Raw genomic sequence first — 8,185 nt, 5'->3', positions numbered from 1 at the left:
TCATGGATGCCGTGTGCCAGGTGCTGGGAGGAAATTTTACTAATTTCATCCTTGCAAAATTCTGAGGTCAATTCTAGCTCCGTTTTAGAGGTGAGGATATGGAGATTCAGAGGTATTAAGATCACGAAGCTGCAAGTCTCCAGGCTGAGATTCAGAATAAAAAACCTAGCTGGGTGCAAAGTGGTTCATTGCATGCTAATCCTTTAAAAATGGAGTCACCCTGTGGAGAGTAGTAACTATGCATCAGAAATGGAGAATACTTGCCTCCCATCTTCCCTCTCTAAACCATGGGCAAACAGTTCCCTAAGAGCCTTAAAAGAAGAGAAGGAGATCCACAGAGTTGACTTAACCCCTTAGACGGATACAATTAAACTAGGGAGGCAACTTCCTGAGGGATCTGCAAGCTCCAGATCTTTCTTACGCACCCCATTAAATTGCCCCTTCCCTTGGAGTTTGTGTTGGGCTTGTTGCAGGGAAATCTGCTTCTTCATTTCTTCCCAGGCCTTGGTAGGATCATTTTCCATATTAACCAGAGCACCATACATTGCTGAGAATGCCTCTCCCACAGACTTGTTTTGACAACCAGGAGGGAGGGTGGGAGGCCTGCAGGATGGCCTGTGTGGCAGGTAACTCAAGAGGACGTAGGAAAGCTAGTGCCAAAGCAACTGCTGATTGTGTTCGATTGTTTTCAGATGCCTCTAAGGCTGGGCTTTTCAGGGAGCAGCATTTATCAAAGGGGAGGCACCTGGCTCTCTAATTACCTCCCCCTTGTCAGAGGTGTGTTCAGAGGCTTCTGTGCGCTGATAGTGACCTGCTAACCGTCGTGCCTCTGGTCAAAGGTTTGTTTATGTGTTTCAGTGAATAGATTGGGCATTTATCAACCATCACTGGTGTTTCATAACCGTTCCTGTCGATGTTGTAATTGGAATTCTTTTGCATTCTCGAATCTGGACAAGTGGTTATTTTTTTTTCTTAATAGGATACTTTGGTTTCAAACTCATGCAATTTCTACCTTTGTGCGTTTGCATGGAAACATAAAAAGAAATTGGGGAGAGAAGGTTCTCCTAGGACTTTTATTCTCAATGTCTTTTTTTCCAGAAAGCTCCACTTAATATTCTTTTGGTAATCGATTTTGTCATAAGTTATAGATTTCCTTTCCTTATTATCTCTAGGGTAGGCATTATTCCCTATTTTGTAGGCAAGGAAAGGGTATTGCTTGAAACCTTATCGATTTTGCTTTCCCACCAGAATAGTACTTGCATCATTATGAAGCAAGAATATCTACACAGATTTATTGGGTAAAGCTTCTATTCAAAGGTCCAGGTACTGATTAACACTGCTTGGCCCACTGAACAATGGGCGTAGCTTGGGCTTGATAAACCAAATAAGACCTTTGTCTTGTTTTGCTGGCTGCTCAAAATTGCCTCTACCATAAAATCATTCAGCCTCCAAGGAGTGGCCAGGGTTCTCATTGTGAAGACCAGGTTTTTACTTCCTGTCTCTGACGATAGCTGAATACAGGAGGGGTTGCTGATAGGAAAGGCCTTGAGGACGTGTGTGTGGGTGTGTCCGTGCACATGCTCACAAGCACACTACTTCCCACAGGGGTCTGGGTTGTGGGGACAGAACGGGGAAGCAGCTCGTTTCCTGCACATCACGTAAAGCTGGGACATGAATTGTTTGCACCAACTCTTGCTCTGAAGTATCCACATCCTCTTGCTCGCCTCCCCTGGTCCAGGCCACTTTGTCCTGGTGGGTAAAACAAAGATCTGTGGAAGCTGCAGCTCTACAGTTTCCTGAAAGAGCTCCTCGGCTATCCTCCGAGGTCCCTGGAAAATAATTCAAGTGACTGCAAGTCCGTGACTAGACTCACACAAACCCACCCTCCTCCTGGGGACACTGCTTGGGCTCGTTCCAGATTACGGTCAATAGTGTCTCACTTGTTTCCTAGAACAAATACCTTAACTTGCTAAAAACTTTCTATAAAAAGTAAAATCCTCCATACCCTAGTGTATGCCTTACATCCCTCAGAAGCACAGCCTATGCCTTTGAGCAAAACCTGAGTGGGTTGGTTTTCTGCCCCAATCAGCCCCTGATGTGGACCTGGTTTCATGACAAGGGAATGAAGCATTAATAAGACTCCATTCCCGTGAATCTGATGCCTGGCTGTGTCTATGTTTTACAGTGCATTGTTTGGAGGAACAGGGAATGTTTAGCTTGGGGGAAAAAATGCTCAAAAGGGATCAGGCTTGTGGCCTTAAAAATACCCAAAGGTCTCTCACATAGAGGAGCAAATATACTTATTCAGACCACTGCTGAAGGGTGGAAATTTCCGGAAGGCGGAAGGAGTATTTTGGTTCAATATAAGAATAACTGTCTAATCATCATTCAGCAATGAATGGAAATCTTCCTCGAGGTGCTGAGAAAGAGCAGAGGACGGCAGGGATGTCGTCATGTGAATTCCAGAATTAGGCTCAAGGTTCAACTGATGACCTCCAAGGTTCTGTCCAGCTCTAAGATTATATGATTCTATATCTGTAACTTTCCATTTCCCTATTAAGAACAAATTTTCCACATTCGAAGTTGTTTTAGTATTTGATCATGTTTGTGGGAGGATTTCTGCTCTGTTTGCTTTCACGTGGGGCTTACTCTTTTGCCCTGTGGCTTAACAAGACATAAACACATCAGTGCTATTTGTCAAGCAGAGGAGATGGGAGTTCACTGCCGGGTGGGAAGGTCCTGTTTACACGGGGCCTGGCGTGAAGGGGTTGGGAACTCCGTGTCTTGACCCACCTCCAGTCTCTGAGATTCCTCCACCCAAAAAGGACCTGGGCACCTTACCCCAGTCTGGATGGTGGATGCGGCGGAAGGGTTCTGGAGCCTGACTGTGCCTTTCACCACCTGCCTCAGCAGTTCCCTGAGCACCCTCCCAGTCCGCCTCAGTTCCGTAGCCTGCTCTCAAAGCCTGTAGGACAGGAACATCCTAAGGAATCTCCTAAAACTCTTAACTCTTATTTCACCTCTCTTTTACTTGAGGACAGAATAAACTTTCTTTGAAAAATAACTGACTCTTTTTTACCTGCTCCTTCCATTAAGCTATCATAAAGAATTAAAATAGCCATTAAAAAAAAGGGGGCCCTGACTGGTATGGCTCAGTGGGTTGGGCGTCGTCCCACAAACCAAAAGGTTGCCAGTTCAATTCCCAGTCAGGGCACATGCCTGGGTTGCAGGCCAGGTCCACGTTTGGAGGTGTGCAAGAAGCAACTGATCACTGTTTCTAATGCTTTCTCCCTCCCTTCCCCTCTCTCCAAAATAAATAAATAAAATCTTTTAAAAAATTTTTTAAAATGAAGAACACTAACTTAAACATCCATTAAATACTGTATTATAATTTCACCTGATTTACTAGTAACTTTCCAGTGGAGATTTCTTTTATTTAAACATAGTTTAATCTTTATTTTGAAGGTTGACTGGTCAGTTTTTTTCCTGACAATTACTTTAAGAATATTCTTTCCCCCTAACATGTGTTAAGGACATGTTGCAAGGAGAGTTCTAGAAGTTGGAAGTAAAATACTGATGATTTGTAAATGAATAAACTTCTACAAACTGACTTTATGTTATTGTTCAATTAATAGAGCGTGATCAAGGATCTGGGTTACAAAGACCTCAGCCCTGATGGGACTCCATGCGGAACCCAATCCTCAGCTCTTCCAGCCATTGCCAAGGACAGGTAATTATTAGCTATCAGATCCCTTTAGCTAAATTTCAGACTAAAGGCAATGAGCAAAGGTACTCAACATAATTAACCACCAGAGAAATGCAGATCAAAACCACCGTGAGATATCGTTACACATCCATCAGAGTGGCTTAAACTTAAAGAGACCGACATACTCAAGTGCTGACAAGGATGTAGAACAGCACGGAACACTCATGCACTGCTGGTTTGAGTGTAAATTGGTACAACCACTTGGGAAAACTGTTGGTGACATCTACTAAAGCTAAAAGTAATCCAAGATCATCAGTTCCACATTTAGGAATATACCTAAGAGAAATGAATTCATATGTCTTCCAGAAGAAATGTACAAGTTGGCTTTTTGTTAACCCCAAATTGGAAGCAACACCAATGCCCACTAGTAGGAGAGTGAATAGATTGTAGCATATTTATACAACAGAATATTGCACAGAAATAAAAAAGAACAAACAGCTGACACAACTGATATCACAATGTTTTTTGAGTGAAAGAAGCCAGACACAAAAAGATTGTATGCTCTATGATTCCATTGATGTAAAGTTCAAGAACGGGGAAACTAGTCTGTGATGATATAGAACAGGGATAACTTTGGGTGAGGAAGTAGTGACTGGGAGGAGGGAAATGTTCTGTATCTCATTCTGAGTGGCAACTTCGTAGCTGTATACACTTGCAAAAATCCATCAGGCTGTTAATTTAAGATCAGTGCACTTCAAAATCAAAATGAGATGTCACTTCATAACCACCAGGAAGGCTAAAATGAAAAAGACCGTAGCAAGTGCTGGTGAGAATGAGGGAGAATTGGAGCCCTCGTAGATGGTTAGAGGGATCATAAAGTGGCTTTTTTTTAGAAAACAGTTTGGCAGTTTCTCATAGAGTTACTATATGGTCAACAATTCCAGTCCTAGCTCCATATGTCCACACAAAAATCTGTGCATGAATGTTCACAGCAACACTATTCAAAATGGCCCAAGGTGGTAACAACCCAAAATGCCCATCAACGAATAGATAAACAAATTGTTTTATGTCCATACTGTAGAATATTGCTTGATAATAAAAGCAGTAATGTGCTGATACATGCTATTACAAGAATGAACCTTGAAAATAGGCCATGTGAAAGAAGCCAGTCACAGAAGGCCACATATTGAATGATTTACATGAGATGTTCAGAAGAGGAGAAAGAAAGTAGCTTGATGGTTGCCAGGGGCTGAGGGGAGGATGCCATGAGGACTGAGTGCTAATGAGTACAGGGCTTCTCTTTAGGGGGATGAAAATGTTCTTAAACAGTGGTGCGGGTTGCACAATTCTGTGGATGCAGTAGAAACCACTGAACTGTACATTTTAAAAGGGTGAATTTTATGGCCTGTCAATTATATCTCAATAAAGCTGTCATTAAAAAAAGATTAGTGCATTTTACTGGATGAATTTATACTTAAAAAAGTGGGGGTGGTGAACAGTAAAGGTGAATTCTTCAACTGAAAAATCAGGGAAAGGGGTGTGGGTTAAGAGAGAAAAAAAGAACTGATTTGCTTCAACATCTCAAAGTGCTAAGTACTTTGTGTATAGTAGTTTTTCATTTAATTGTCAAAGAACTATTACATATGTATTCCCACGTTAAAGGTGAAGAAGTGATCTTCCGTTATTTGCTAATATTTCCAAAGCTACAAGTTGGGGTTCAAAGCCTTTCTCCTCCATCATACTGCTCTGCCTTCAGATGCATTCCTGCCGGGGGTTAGAGTTTGCCTTGGAGCTGACCTTGTCTGGAATGTCCGTTTGGCAGCAGAGGACCCTGAGACCCCCACACATGATGTGATGTATACGGTCCCATGGGCAGCCTGTGGCACAGCTAGATGAAACCCTGATGTACCAGAGTAGAATTCTTTGGTTAATAGCTGATAAAGTTAATAGCACTATCCCAAGCACTTTATTAAAGAGATCTATTTGGTCTAGTCATCCCAGAGAGCATTCTGGAAGGGTTCAGGGCCTTGAGAATATGTCCACCTGGGGCACAAAACCCCCTTCAGAGACTCTCACGCAGAGCGATTCTTGCATGGGCCAGCAGCACGTTCATTTTGGCCTAGTTCATGGCAGCCTAGTTGTCCCTCCCCAAGTAACAGGTAAGTCAGTTGTGGTGGGCGCACACTGTAGAATACTCCCAGCTCTTAGAAGCAGGGACAACGTGGACATACCATGATAGGACAATTGTCTTAGAGCTGGAAAAAAAAAAGTGGTAACCAAATGCTATTTGGAGCATACCATTTTTGTAAGTTAAAAACACAACTCCCCAAAAAATAATACCACATAATTTATAAGGATTTCTACATATCAAAATGTATCTAGAAGCACATTGGTGACCGCTGGGGTGAGGACAATGCAATGGGCCTAGTGACGCCATGAACAAGAATAGTACAACTAACTCAATTCTCTACCACTGAGGCCTAGGAAAAATTTTTTAATTGCAGCATCAGATATTTTATGGAGAAACAAATTTATCTCCTTTATTTAACTGACAGAGGCCTGAGTTTCCCTGAAAGTTATCTAAGTCTAAATCTACAAACAATGCCTTTGGAAGTAAGGAGAGAGAATTGCATGGAGAGATGGTTTTTAGCTGGTTGGTATCGGGATCTTCTGCAGATGTAGCTGCTTTTCAAGGACAGCTCACAGCAGGCTCTTTACTGCTTCCTACTCTGTCCTTGACATTCATTACACAGGTCTTTTTTAAGGCATAGGACCATGCTGTCTTCCTCAGAAAGCCTGCCAGCCTAAAATGGGTTCCAAGTGAGAAAAACAGAGGCACAGAATGGGAACATGATTTGGCCAAGACAGGTTTAATGGGCTGAATTGCACCCAAAATTTGTATGCTGAGGCCTTAGTCCCCAGTACCTCTGAAGGGGACCATATTTGGAGATAGGGACTTCAAAGAGGTAACTAAGTTAAAATGAGGCCATTAGGGTGGGTCCTAGTCCAATCTGACTGGTGTCCTTATTGGAGAAAGGACAATTGGACACACAGAGAGACATGGAGGTGGGGTACATGTGGGGCATGTGCAGAGAAAAGGCCATGTGAGGACACAGTGAGAAGGTGGCTTTCTGCAAGCCAAGAAGAGAGGCCTCAGAAGAAACCACACCTGCTGACTCCTTGATCTCGGACTTCCAGCCTCCAGAGCTGTGAGAAAATAAATTTCTATTGTTTACGATGTCCAGATTTTTGTCAACTGCCAATTATTCCTTTACAGGTGCCCTGGCCTAAGTAAAGATGTAAATATGCCTAATCCTGTGGATCTAGTTACGGCAGCCCTAGCAAATGAATACAGTAGGAATTAACAGAGCTGGGGACTCGCCTCACAAGTTTAAGAAGAAGTCTTGGTCCCAGGTTCCCTGATTAGTGAAGTTATGCTGTAGGTCTTGCCTTAGTGAACAAAGCTCCGGTCAGATTTTCCTAGTACAGACACTCCATCTCTTGGGGGTTGGAAGAACTGATTAAGGTGGATCTCAGAAAGAACCAGAAGAATTCTATGAACTCACCCAGCCCCATCACCCTACTGGGTAGTAGTTAGGGAAGCCTTGAGGAGCCGGCTGACAGATAGGGCACCTGGCAGTTATCGGGCCCCAGGTGAGGGGAGTTGCCACACCTTGGGAGAGACATTCAGTTGGAAGTGCCTCTCAACCACCAGTAATTTCTTTACAAGTGCCACCGGCCTGAGTAAATATGTACTTCTCTTCACGGGCTTTTCTAAAGATTGCTCACTCAAACAGGTCCATTGTAGGTGTTTGAAGGCACAAGGTCCTTCTGATATCAGACCAGAGATTATTGTTCCTCTATCAACGGATAAATGAAGTTCAACAAAGCTCAGGAATGGAGGGGCTGGGCCTGGGTCAATAACGAGGCTGGGAAGCCATGCCAGCACTAAACACACTAGGAAAATGTCCCAGCAGGGAGTGAAAATAAAGGCTACTCCTATATTCTTGAGTTTTAGCCATGCCAAAGCAAAGAAACACTCAGTGTCCTCGATGTAATGCATATTGGCAGTTGGCAGTCATTAGGAACCAAGGATTTCACTGGTCAAGGAGAATAGACATTGTGTGTCTGTGTACTTGCGGAGAGAGCTTCTGGCTGGGATTTGGGGTATGTGCATGTGATGGGAGGGTGGGGGTAAAAATAGGTAGAAAGGAAGGAAGAAGGAATAGCTCAAGCTTCATCAACTTCCCTGAAAGGTCTGACAACGTTCTGAAACTTGGACTCTTCCTCAACCAGCATGGGCTACTTAAGAGCCTGCTGTGATAAGGCCTTGCTACTGCCCTTGTGTTGATCTGTGACAAATCGAGCCAAGGCCTGTGAGGTTGAGGGCAGTCCAGGTCTGTCCGGGCCGTATGTACTTATTTGCTTGGTCCAATTAAAACACTTGTTGAAGAAGTGTCTCAGCTTATTTTGGTTCAA

At 43.4% G+C, this 8,185-nt stretch overlaps 1 long non-coding RNA gene across 1 annotated transcript; it reads left to right on the top strand.

Annotated features, from left to right (window-relative positions):
* The first annotated feature begins 222 nt into the window (after positions 1–222).
* On the top strand, positions 223–4,500 carry LOC118497326. The gene is made up of 2 exons (XR_004899853.1): positions 223–839; positions 3,636–4,500. It is a non-coding gene; the product is annotated as an uncharacterized LOC118497326 (long non-coding RNA).
* Positions 4,501–8,185: the final 3,685 nt, after the last annotated feature.

Source organism: Phyllostomus discolor, chromosome 1, assembly GCF_004126475.2.
Source record: "Phyllostomus discolor isolate MPI-MPIP mPhyDis1 chromosome 1, mPhyDis1.pri.v3, whole genome shotgun sequence".
Taxonomy (NCBI): Eukaryota; Metazoa; Chordata; class Mammalia; order Chiroptera; family Phyllostomidae; genus Phyllostomus; species Phyllostomus discolor.
The sequence above is the reverse complement of the archived record's forward strand: the minus strand, read 5'-3'. Positions and strand labels throughout refer to the sequence as shown.